The sequence below is a fragment of the Notolabrus celidotus genome, chromosome 21 (genome assembly GCF_009762535.1).
Source record: "Notolabrus celidotus isolate fNotCel1 chromosome 21, fNotCel1.pri, whole genome shotgun sequence".
NCBI lineage: Eukaryota > Metazoa > Chordata > Actinopteri > Labriformes > Labridae > Notolabrus > Notolabrus celidotus.
In genome coordinates this window covers 13,183,647-13,196,244 of record NC_048292.1, presented here as the reverse complement: position 1 = coordinate 13,196,244, position 12,598 = coordinate 13,183,647, and the positions used below count along the sequence as shown (strand labels likewise).

Here is a 12,598-nt window from a genome sequence, read left to right as displayed (position 1 = left end):
ATAAGCAATTGGCAGTTTGTTAAGTGCAGCACTCATGTCAAAGACAAATTTCCCTACGGGGACAATAAAGGACATCATATCGTATTGTATTGTATTGTATTTCATTGTATTGTTTTGTATCGTATCATATCGTATTGTATTGTATTGTATTGTATTGTATTTTATCGTATTGTATCGTAAAATGCAACCCAGATATTTGATTTTAACCAAAGTCTCACTTCTGACAAAGCAAATATCCCAACACAGTTTAAGAACTTTGGGTGGCACATCAGATTTCAAAGGGGGGTACATTTAATTCCTGGCCACCCCTCTGGATTAACTGACAGAGGTGTGTTCTCCTTTCTTTGGATAGACTTCTTGACCACTCCAACAATCCAGTCAGCCTTGCCTTTCACATGAACCTCATTGTAAAACTTCTCTGTTGTGAACCCCTCCTTTGCCAAAGCTTGTGGACATACCTCAAATCTCTTCGGTCATCTACTGTAGTGACTTGTTCACCATGCTGGCTCATGACAAGTGAGCATTGTGCTGAATCTGGGTCAAATGTCAAACCCACTGCATGTTCTCTCATTCTTTTCATTTTGATCTCAGGAAACTCTTCCATTATACCATAAGCTCTGTTCCAGCAGAGTCACAGCACTTCTTGCTTGTTCAGTCCTACAGAACATTTCTGTCAGCTTGCTGTGCGTCATGCACATTCTGTCACAAAGATACTTCTCTGGGTCCAACAAAGTGTAGCTCCTTAGATCGGCAACTCACATATGTGGCTCAAAATGTGCTCACAGAAAGAGGCAAGATATGTCAGGCAAGATTTACCAGCCTTGTCTTTTTTCAGAGCAGATATCACAAAGAACATCTGTTGTTTCAGAAGGTTCAGGGTCTTGTGTCGAGGCTTTTGCCTGTACTGATGTCTTGAGTGAATTAGATAACTCAAAGAGAACTATTTTGTCTTAAAGTTCAGGTGAGGGAGAAAATACCTCTTGGAAAAATGGATACGGGCATGTTTCACAGCTGTCTCACTTCTGGATACATGTACTGCAGAAGTTGTGGCTCAGTAAACACATCCAGACACATGGAACATAGGAACCTCCCCCCTATCAGCGGAGAGCTGGAAGTTGCTAAAACTGGACAAGAATTAAAAAGCAAAAAACAACTTAAAACACATGCAACTCAACTCATTGGGCTGAACTATTTACTCTATCTTAACTTCCACAAGAAATATAAAAAGAAAAGTGAGGAATTATCTGTCTTACCAGCAAAAAGAGAGGATTTTAAAGCAGCTCCGCAAAAAAAAAAACACGCACTAACGCCAGAAAACTCGCCTCACATTACCTCCAAAGGTTTAGTTTCCTTGTTGAGAATTTTAAATAGCCTCTAGTTGTTGTTATGCATAAATGACCAGCTTAAATTTAACCATTTCATCCCCATGTGTCCCACAAGTGTATTTTTAATAGAAAAGTTGCTTGTAAATATGCTATTTATTAAATATTTAGTTGATACATGTTTGAATTTGCAACTAAAAAATGCACTCAAGCTACAAAATACGTTTTTTTTCTATAATTGCTCTGGATAAGGATTCCTCACAATGTTAAGCTAGCAGCTCTATGAGGCTAAGTGCATGCCAAAATCCTCACATTGACAAAGCTAGCATATTGATGTTCAGCTGGTGTAATGTTCATCATGATGCCCTCTAAGTTACATGTAACATTTGTGTGAGTAATGCCTACATGGCACCAACTTTAACTGAGCTTTTTAGGAGAACGAAAATCAATTTGTTGTACTATGTTCTTAAATAGGTGGACTTATCAACTAACCAAGCCCACCAACAGATTCCAAAAAGCAATGCCTCTAGTTTCCTGACCTCAGTCCACCTTTTGACTTATTCCTCTGAATTTTGTGCCCATAAAATTGTCTGTCTGTAAATCCTCTGTAACTCCTATTGGATTATTTTCAAATAGCCTCTTCTAAAGTGTCAATCAGGATGTGGCTTCCAGGTGAGTTTGACCACAAGAGGTCAGACACACCAAGCAGGAGCTTGTGGATCAAACTTTATCAGTTGCACTCTTGAATGGCACTCCCAGGAAATAAAAATTCCTTATAAATCTAACTATTGAAATGTTTCAAACAAATTGGGCCTATTATTCCATGTGTAACTTTGTTAAATGTACTTTTTCAATCATGAATCTCTCAAGCAAGGCATTTCTGATTATTTATTTAATTTGTTTTTAGTATTCGTCCTTTACTTTTACACAATCCAACCAACTCTCAACTCTGAGCGCACAGTCACACCATGGTACACACACCCAGATGTCCCATTCACAAGACAGGCACACATCCAAGCTGACAAACATTGAAACTTGCCAATTATTGCGTGCTATTACAATGACAACACTGTGATAGTTAGTGTGCAATTCTGAAAGTATTTCTGCTTATTTTATTTTGGTCTCCATTTTTTACACACATGCTCTCTCTCTCTCTCTCTCTCTCTCTCTCTCCCTCTCCCATTCTCTCAAACAATTGCACATCTACACACTGTTACACATGTTTACCTTGATATGGATGCACCTTATGAATTTACCAAGGCATTGATTTTTTCCTTTATATCTCTTATTCTGGGTTTCCTTTCTTCCTCTTACCTGTGAGTCTGTGTGCGTGTGGGCTTGATGAAGTGGCTACAAACGTGTGTGGCAAGGGCGCCGTAGTGGGGGGGGGGGGGGGGGGGGGGGGGGACTGACTACCTAGGGCCCAGGTGGGGAGGGGGGCCCTTAATGAGCCTGAAATAAAATGTGTTTTCTACTACGCTTTTCTTTTCTTTTGTTATAACTGCAATAACATAACTAAAATTGTCTGAATAAATAAACAAAAATTGTCGTATCTTCATATCATGAAGTGTGGCTGAATCTGTAAACTGTAGGTTTTTAGAGTTTAATTTTACTTCATGAGGTTAGATTATACCAAATAATGCCCCCTTGTTGTTATTCAACAAGTCACTTGGCTTCAAATAATCTTGTTTAAATAGGTGGGCAGTCTGAAGGTCAATATTGTGCAGTTACATTTGGAGAAATTGTAAAATAATAATAATATTGATATGTAGCTTAGATTTGAGTCAGTTAACCAGGATAGTTCTCAGCATATATTTTAGTTTGATGCAAATAAACCAGTATTATAGCAGCAATGTTACATTTTGTAGGGTTGGCTGTGGTGATGCACTGCAAAAACTCAAAATCTTACCAAGGGAAATTGCCTCATTTTAAAATGTGTTATCCCACTTGATTTAAGGTAAATTTGCTTAACAAGAAACATTTGAGCAAGATAGAGGCACTTGTTTTAAGACAATACACTTTAAATATATTGTTAAGTCAAACAATCTTGAAATGATCTTGTTTTGAGTTGTAATTTAGAAGAAACAAGGTTTATTTTACATTTCATACATTTTTCAAGCTGAAATCTTATTTGTAGAAGACGAATAATCTTGATTTAAGACAAACACTTAACTTGATTTAAGTAAATGGATTTTATTGGAGAATCTATCAGAAAACAGCTCCATTGATAGAAAGAAAGAAAGAAAGAAAAGTTGTGTTTTTAAGGGTGGGTTACAGTTTTCAGGCAGTGTTTCTTCTAAATCAGATAAAAATATACATCCTCAAACTACATGCACACAATGAATCACCTACCTTTGAGCATAGCTGGCTTATCCTAAAAACAACATAACTGAATATTAGTATATCCAGCTCACTATGAGAAGACATTGTATCTCAAAATGCTCAAATTAAACTTTGTAATCTTATTTCAAGTACAAGATGGTCTTAAACCTAGAGAAGTGCCGCTATAACAAAACTCAAATGAAGGTTAATATATCTCAAATGAAGAAGTTGACATGAAATTTATTAGTGCAAAAATCTTTTTTTGAGTGAAAAAATACTATTTGTTAGCATTCCTGGCTTATTCTGAGACACTAAGCTTTAAAATACTGGTAAAATATTGCTAAAAATAAGTTTTCCCTGCTAATTTTAAGATCACAGTTTTCTAAATATTACGTCTTATTTTAAGAAATCTCACCAAGCAAATTTTCACTTGTTCTATTGGCAGATTTTTCTGCTTATTTCAAGGTAAAAGTATATTAAAATTAGTTTTTTTTTCTTGTTTTTGAGGGGCATTTTTTCCAGTGTGGGGCCCACTGAGATATCTTTTCAGGGGGGGGGGGCAGAATTCCTGGCGACGCCCCTGGTGTGTGGTGATGCGCATTCTGGCCCAAGACAACCATTCTGATATAGCTGGTGGTGATGGTGGTTCAACTTTTCAGACATGCTCCGTTGATAAATGTCTTCAAAAGTTGTTAACTGGAAGTTAGACGCAACTAAACTACCGTTTTCTGTTCTGTGTGGTAGTCAGTTGATCCCTCGTCAGTCCCTCAAAGTTTTGAGTTTGCTAATTTAGGTTTTAATTGAGTTTTCTTTACAAGTTGAAAAGCTAATGATAGCGTGTTAAGTTATCCTCCCCGCTGTTAATGGCGCACGCGCAGGCACACAGCTCGTGGACTTCTGTATTTCTGTCTTTTGCCATGACGTCTGAGAGCAAAAGAATCCCTTTTACTGTTTCCTGACTCTTCAACCACCAGCGCCAGAGAACAATGCAGGTGTGTCACACACATGGGTTACACATGCAAGCTCAGTCATACCTGCTACCCTCTTGTGGGAGGGAGAATTGTGGGGCTTTGCAACAGCAGCCCAGGGTGGACACAGACACTGGTGTGAGCTGGCTTTGGAGGAACCACATGGCTGTTTTTCACTTAAGCAAATATGGGCAAATGGGAAACAGGCGCACTCCAAATGCAGCCTAAAAACAATTCACTTTTTATTTATTTATTTATTTATTTATTTATTTATATATGTTAATTAACTAGGGCAAGCTTAACATGATTGATGTCATCCCCAGCAAAGTAATGTTGTTTTGGTAGACTGATTGTTAGTGCAGGTGATCACTGCAGATTTCCCCCTGCTGCAGACATCCTCTGCTCTGAATGGCCTTTGGAAGCTTATTGAATTACTAAGGTGGAGTCTGGGACAAAGATGATTCTGGTTTTGTTTTGCTTGTTTTGTTTTTGGCATGAAAATGGTTGCAGTTAGGTGAGAATGTGATATATTTTGCTCATGAAATGACAAAAAAAAAAAAGGGAAACCAAGAAACATCATTGTTTACATGTTTATTTGTCTACCATTTATGGCAGTCCCTCCTTTTGGACAGTCATTTCATAGTGGTTGAAACATATTGATGAGCTGTTGAAAATTTTACTCTTATTGCTTTGACAGGAATTTACATCGAGATGTGTCCAAGTCCAGTTTTACAAATGCTCAATTAAAAACATGCAATACAATATTCTAATAGAATACAGCATAAACATGTATCTTCGAATCAAAAATGTACAACATATTGAGGTTATTGTAAGGATAATATACATTGAAAATAGCCCACTGTTCAAGGAAAAAGGGCAAGAAAGTATCTTTGTTTTTGTTTTGACTGGCTATCACACACAAAGGAGCACAAGTGTGCAAGGATCATTCTAAATAGTGTGTAACAACTCCTCAAAACATTTGTTAATGAGTAGCAATAATCAGTTCACCTGAAAATATCGACCCTTTTCAAGAGCAGTTTAAAAAATATGGACTTCTCACAAGGAAAAGCTTAGAGAATAGAATAGAAACAAAGGACAGGACAATTTTCATAAAGTAATAAACTACTTGCTACTCAGCTACTCCTGAACAATGTCCAAAACAACAGCCATGGACTATTACTTTTTATTATGCAAACAGACCCGGCTGAAGGAGCCAGCAACTTTGAGGCTATTCTGTTGTATCTGTGTTTTTTTCCCCTCTCTTTATCTTAGTTTATTCATGTGCACCCTATTGTGAAATTCTTCAGTGGGTATGTGGTTACACTGTAGCCAAGGTTATGTTGTCAATGGCACGGTAGCATTCAGTCTATTCTGTAGCAGCTCCATTTCCTTCTCTGTCGCTCCTTGTCTGTGACCCTTTCCTCAAGTTCGCACTATGCTGCCTTCAAGGACAGTCAGAATTATATGTCTCAATGAAGTCAAATAAAAGTGATGAATAATTTTGGACATTAGCCTGATAACTTTGTATCTTACCGATGTAACACATTTAAAATGAAAGCAGGATATTTGCTCATACTGTTGTTGATTTTATACTTACTGTATTTCACTTTATCAGGTTGTGTTATTGTTATGGAAGTCATTACACCGCAGACAATATGTATTTCAATATCAAAAGTATTAGAATTAGTTCTATTTGATGTGTTTGAATTTAACCTATTTTCTCATGGCGCAGAGGAGAGAAATATGTCCTATGTCAGGGGTTCCCAAACTTTTCAGCCCGGGACCTCCAAAATATACTGTAGGTGCCAAAGACTCGCGACCCTTACTGTTCCCCAAAGTGACTTAATGTGGCTTCATTTAGCTGGTCTGCAGAAAATGACCCTACCTATATGAGCATGCGGCTGTGTCTCCTGTGCCGTTATGAATTAACCTGCTGCTACTGATGCTTTTGTTAATTAACTTTTTTGTTCACTAAACCTAAACTTAGGAGTCATCTGTTTAAAAGAAAGGCAGAAAACTCATTATATTTTCTATTTTCAAGGTTTTATTTCAAGTTTGGCTGCTATTTTTGTCATTTTTTTTTTCTATAATGGGTAAAATGTACTATTTTTTGATCACTTTGGTCATTCAACTTTTTTTTATTGCATTTTTCAGTATTTCTTCGCCACAAGTTAACAAATTATTTATAAGTAAAACAAAACCGACAAAGAGAATTAAAAAAATACAGTTTCAGTCACTGAAACGTATGTGTTAGCTTGAAGTGAGAAACATTGTGCTGCAGCATTTTAGTTTTATAAAATATTTATCACTGTTACACTCGCATCCTGGAAAGGAATACAATAACTCAACCTTTAAAGAACCTGCTTAAGAATTTGATGGGTTTTTCTGTTTCTTTTATTGTCAACAAGCTGAGTGTTTCTACTTGTATGCAAAGTGTAAGGTCAAATCAGTAAGATTGATAATAATGATAATAATAACAACAATAATAATAATAATAATAATAATAATCATAATCATAATCATCATAATCATAATCATAATAATAATAATAATAATAATAATAAACAGTACAAACAAAAAGGAAGATAAACATAAGAAAACCAGATAACTAAACAAAAATAAAAATGAATACATATTTTTAGATAACTTAAAATAAAAACATTCCGGAAGACATTTCACGACCCCCCATTTGTGTCTCGCGACCCCCCAGGGGGTCCCGACCCCCACTTTGAGAACTCCTGCCCTATGTTACATTTGATTCAAGTGTAAATGCTTATTAAAGATACATTTCTAAATAAGGAATTAAATTTCCAGTGCAATTTGATAGAAAAATTACACCCGGTCCGACAGAAATAACTCCTGTATTTGACGGCAATGTCTTTCCAGAAGCCATTCCAAGTAAACATCGTGTTACGTTCTGTATAGATAAAAACCCTCAAAATACGAGCGGCACCTGAAGGCAGCGTCCTCACCAGCCTGCTGTCGGACAGAAGCAACAAGCTTCACTGGACAAAACGCCCACTGCTGCATTGCTGTGCACTTTGAATCTGACGGGAATAACAACACAACAAGGAGGACTTTTCCGCACTAAACGACGGCCTGGTTAGTATTTTATCACATGTAGGAAGAAAACGTTTGTTTGTCGGTGCACGGGCAGGGAATTAGGTTAAACTTTATCCTGTGCATCAACGACGCAGGTGGGGTGGAGGTTTTTTTTTTTCAGGATGTGCGAGAGAGCCTAACGTTATGGTTATACCCCGTCCTGAGAGAAAGGGGAAGCAAAGAAGTTTGTCTGAAAAACCTCTCCCGAGGGTTTGCTTGTTTGCTGAAGGACATGCAATGATCAAAGTCCGCCAATGTTGAGGTGGGGCATAATTTAAAGCGGTGTAGGAGAAGAAACCATTACAGATGGAAACGTTGTCGTAGCTATCTTGGTAGGAATGTTACAATGTAAACCTATCTTAAATAAGTTAAAACCTGTAGTAGCCTATAAATCACGTTTGATATCAGTGGTGGACAAAGTACACAGCTTCATTACTTAAGTCAGAGTATAGATCCTCCTGGTCAAATATTACTCCAAGTGAAAGTTGCTCTGTCAAATTATTACTTGAGTTAAAGTACTGAAGTACCTGCTTTGAAAAATACTTAAGTTTTCAAAGTACTTCTTAAAAAAAAAAAAAAAGTTGTATTTTCAAAATACAAAAGTGCAGTCAAAAATACATAGAAGTACATTCTGTTACATTATGATTATTTAGAAACCATTACTTGAAATCTCTAAAACTTAACCATGGAATAAAAACAGACACTAAGTTACTCCAAGCACAGACAACTTAGTTTGAAATGTTCATCTGGAAGGAAACAAATGTTACATAGCTCAACACGATTTCTCAGGTTGGACTGTGAATGTTTGTATGTTTGGGCAGAGTGGGAAACAGGGAGAACATTTCAAACAATACATATCATTCTTCATTTCAAAAACCTCTAACAGGCTGAAGATATGACCATGGGTGCTCAGGTGGAGAGTTACAGCCATCAAGGGATCAGATTTCAGAAAAGAGAAGGAAATTCATGAGCTGACTTCAAAGAAAAAGTAGTGAGTAGCTTAAGCATTGATAGGAATGTAGTGGAGTAAAAAGTACAATAATTGTCTTCTGAATGTAGTGGAGTCAAAGTAATAAGTTACCCCAAAAAGTAATACTAAAGTAAAGTACAGATACTTAAAACATGTACTTAAGTGCAGTACTCAAGTAGATTTACTCTGTTACTGTCCACCGCTGTTTATTAGAGGTGCCTGTGTCAAGACTATTGAACCATTCCAACCAAAAAATGAATTATAACACTGCACGACTTCTCTCTGAAAGCATGTAAGTGAACGTGTGCGTCTGTTTCTATGTTCTGGTGACTTTTATCAAGTATTTCATATGCAGGTGAGTTAACCATGTGCCTAAATTACTGCCCCAAGACATGCCAGGAGCTATTATACGGTGGCTGGGAAGTGCAATGCAAATTTACAAAAGATGAAACACTTACAAAGTTGGAGACAAATTTACATTTTGGAAAACATTTTTACATTTTATAAAACAGAATGACATCAGCAAAACACTTTTACCAAGGCCAAATAAATGTACATTCAAGAAACAAATTTACAAAATGAGAAACACTTTTACAAGTGATGGAACATTTTTGCCAGTCCCGAAACCAAATTACAAACTGCAGATTCTGACAGAAAGGAGAATGTATCAAAGACTGTGACGTCACCATAGACTGTACAAAATATGGACGTAGTATCCGTGACGTCACCCATCTGTTTCTGAAGAGCTGTTTTGAGACCAATCGGCTGCGGCAGCCATATTGCTTCTGTCGAGCCAGTGTGACGTAAAGAGGCGGGCTTTGAGCCTCCTAGCCAACAGCTGCAGTGTTCCTGCAGGCAGCTGTGCCTCTCATTGGAAGACTGGTAATCTCAATATCTTCGAAATTGCCGAATTAGAAAAAAATTCACCCCCCTCACAGTGAGAGGACGTCGAGAAATTAGCTATTCAGACTACACTCATCTTTTGAACCAGACTGTAAACATGTTTATTAATGCTGCAAAGATCGTCTTTTCCCCATTCATGTGTATGTGACATCCGGTACTTCCGGAGCCAGCCTCAAGCGGATCCTCGATGAACTGCAGCTTTTAACACTTCTGCATTGACTCATATTTTTAGACCAGAGGTTGCCGCTTGGACGTCACCTATCTGTTTCTGAAGCGCTGTTTTGAAGCCAATCTTCAGCGGGAGCCATATTGGAAATGCTGAAGTCAACCTAACTTCTGTCGTGCTAGTGTGACGTAAAGAGGCGGGCTTTAAGCCTCCAAGCCAACAGCTACAGTGTTCCTGCCTGTCAGTCAAGTCAGTATATTCCAATATGGCCCCCGCCAACAATTGGCTTCAAAACAGATGGGTGGCGTCCATAGACTGTATAAAATATAGACGTAGTATCCGTGATGTCACCCATCTGTTCCTGAGAGCTGTTTTGAAGCCAATCGTTGGCGGCAGCCATATTGGAAATGCGGAACTCACCAGGCATAGTGTGACGTAAAGAGGCAGAGTTTGAGCCTCCTAGCCAACAGCTATGTGTTCCTGTCCGGGAGTTAAGTCAGTCATGTCCTTATTTGGGAAAAAACTCGTAATCTTAATATCTTCTGAACCGTCGCGTTAGAAAAAAATTCCCCTCCTGTACAGTGTGTGCCGATAGAGAAATTAGCTACATAGAGCCAAGCTGTTTTTTGAACCAGGCTGTAAACATGTTTATTAATGCTGCCGAGATCGTCTTATTTGAATTGGTGTGTATGTGGTTTCCAGTGTTTCTGCAGCCAGCCTCAAGCGGATTCTCGATGAACTGCAGTTTATAACACTTCCACATGGGCTTCATATATTTTGAGGCTTGGTGACGTCACGGATTCTGCGTCTATTATTTATAGTCTATGGTTTGTCCCGATCACAGCTATATCTGATTTGGAATTTCAAAATAAAAACCATTGGAAATTTAGCATATACATATATTTTGAAATTCCAAATCAATTATGTAAAGAGGGGAAGACCTTTGTGAAGTTTTTCTTACAATTCACACATTGGCTAACACAAGAAGTTATAAAAGTTAGTTAACCCACATGGAAATTAAAATTAAAACATTCACTGTCTTACATCTGGGCCTACAGGGAACCTTATTTATACTGTATCTGCCCCAATTTGAAGACAGGGGCAGGTTTAGACTGTGATGAAGCCACTGTACTCAGGACACATATCGAAAATATCAATGTGTCTTCTGGAAAAGGTGTCCTGCCATAATCAACAAATAGCACTCAAAGAATCTTATGCAGGCAAATGAAAACTCTTGAAGAGAAAAAACTTTGTCCTCTCTTATTGCTGAAATCGCTATTTTGAGTATCAACCCAGTTGTGGACTTTTCCCGGTGGACCAACACCACACCTGCTCAGCTTCCTGTGGTGCGATCCACCAGATCAATTTTATGAGTATAAGTGCTTCCCAGCCCATAGCCTCTTATTTAAAGACCTGGAACTGTGCGACCAATCGATGATTCAGATGTTTATGGTCTGTTTAGTTGATATGAATAATTTAAAGATGTGTGTATAATAAGAGCAGATAATATTGTGATCTTGGGGGCTGCCTCAGTGTCAGAGTCAAGGATTTTACAGTCTTACTTACTTTTAGGCCTTTTGGGAATGTCACTGCCGTTGTGTGATCAGCTGGGAGGTATGTGCTGTCAACACTGAGAACAATACATCTCTTTTCAAGCATATTTGACTTGCATGCATAACGCTGAAAAGGGCACCGGGATACTGCTGCTGCTGAGATGTGTCATTTGTTGTGACGTTTGATAGGCAGCTGTATCCTTTTTGCTCACACTATCACTCTGATTACTCTCACTCACTGTGGCACACATCTTAGGCAGAGCTGTGAACTGACAATAAGCTGAGCGTTGATATGAGAAGGTTTATGTTGCCAGACTAATTTGGACTCACTGCGGTTACCTGTCAGTTTCAGTGTTACTGTGCGCCACTCTTTTATTCCATTTCCCTTTTTTTCTCCCTTTAGATAAAGTTTCATATTTGGGTTGCAGGAGCAGAACTTGAACATTTGCAGAAGAAATGTATTTAATTATATTCTGACTCTATTTATGGTGCCGTATTTATGCAATATACACTTACATTTGTGTCAGTTTTGGTCACCCTTCTTGTATGAATCTTTTCTAGTTAAAACTTTGAAGCTCAGATTAGCCGTGAGAATTGAAGCCAAAGCCGAAGTGTTATAAACTGCATGTTAGAGCCATATGTGTGTGTGTCAATATTATGTGTGGACTGTTTACTTGTTATATGCCCTTGTGTGCACACTAGTGGCCCTTTCCACTATACAGTTCCAGCCCTTCTTGACTCGACTCGGCTCTACTCGACTTGACTCTACTCGGTTTGGGTTTCTTTTCCACCAGCCTGAGTACCGACTCACGTGGGCGGAACACAGCTGCACGAAACTGCGTTCACGTCATTTTGAACACAACTCAAACACAACAATCACAAACAATGGAGGACATGGAGGCAATGGTGTACTTGCTGCTCGGTCTGTGGCTTTTTTTGTCGCAGGCCAAGCGAGAAAGGAAAGCAAAAGAGTTCTGATGCCATTTTTTTAAAATGGCGGGTTTGATTCCTGTATTGAGCGTCGCACTCATGACTCTTCGGTGATGACATTCTCTGACCAATCAGTGGCCGGCAGTCTGTCGGCGTCACCTTTTAGTATCATCTCAGCTCGCTTTGAACCAGAGCAGAGCAGGTACGAAAACTGGTATCTGACACGAGGTACCGCGCCCGTGGAAACGCAACACAAACCAAGTAGAGTTGAGTCAAGTCGAGTAGAGTAGGGCTAAGACGGGCCGGTGGAAAAGGGCCATAAGTGGCGGGTGTGTCAAGCCTGGTGTAGAATGCATATAGGG

General features: G+C 38.5%; 1 protein-coding gene across 1 annotated transcript in view; it reads left to right on the top strand.

Annotated features, from left to right (window-relative positions):
* Window positions 1-7,550: 7,550 nt before the first annotated feature.
* sema3aa (sema domain, immunoglobulin domain (Ig), short basic domain, secreted, (semaphorin) 3Aa) overlaps window positions 7,551-12,598 on the top strand; it is a 181,753-nt gene continuing 176,705 nt past the window's right edge. Inside the window, exon 1 of the mRNA XM_034673678.1 lies at window positions 7,551-7,714. The gene's annotated coding sequence lies outside the window, so the exon portion shown is untranslated. The remainder of the gene's footprint in view (window positions 7,715-12,598) is intronic.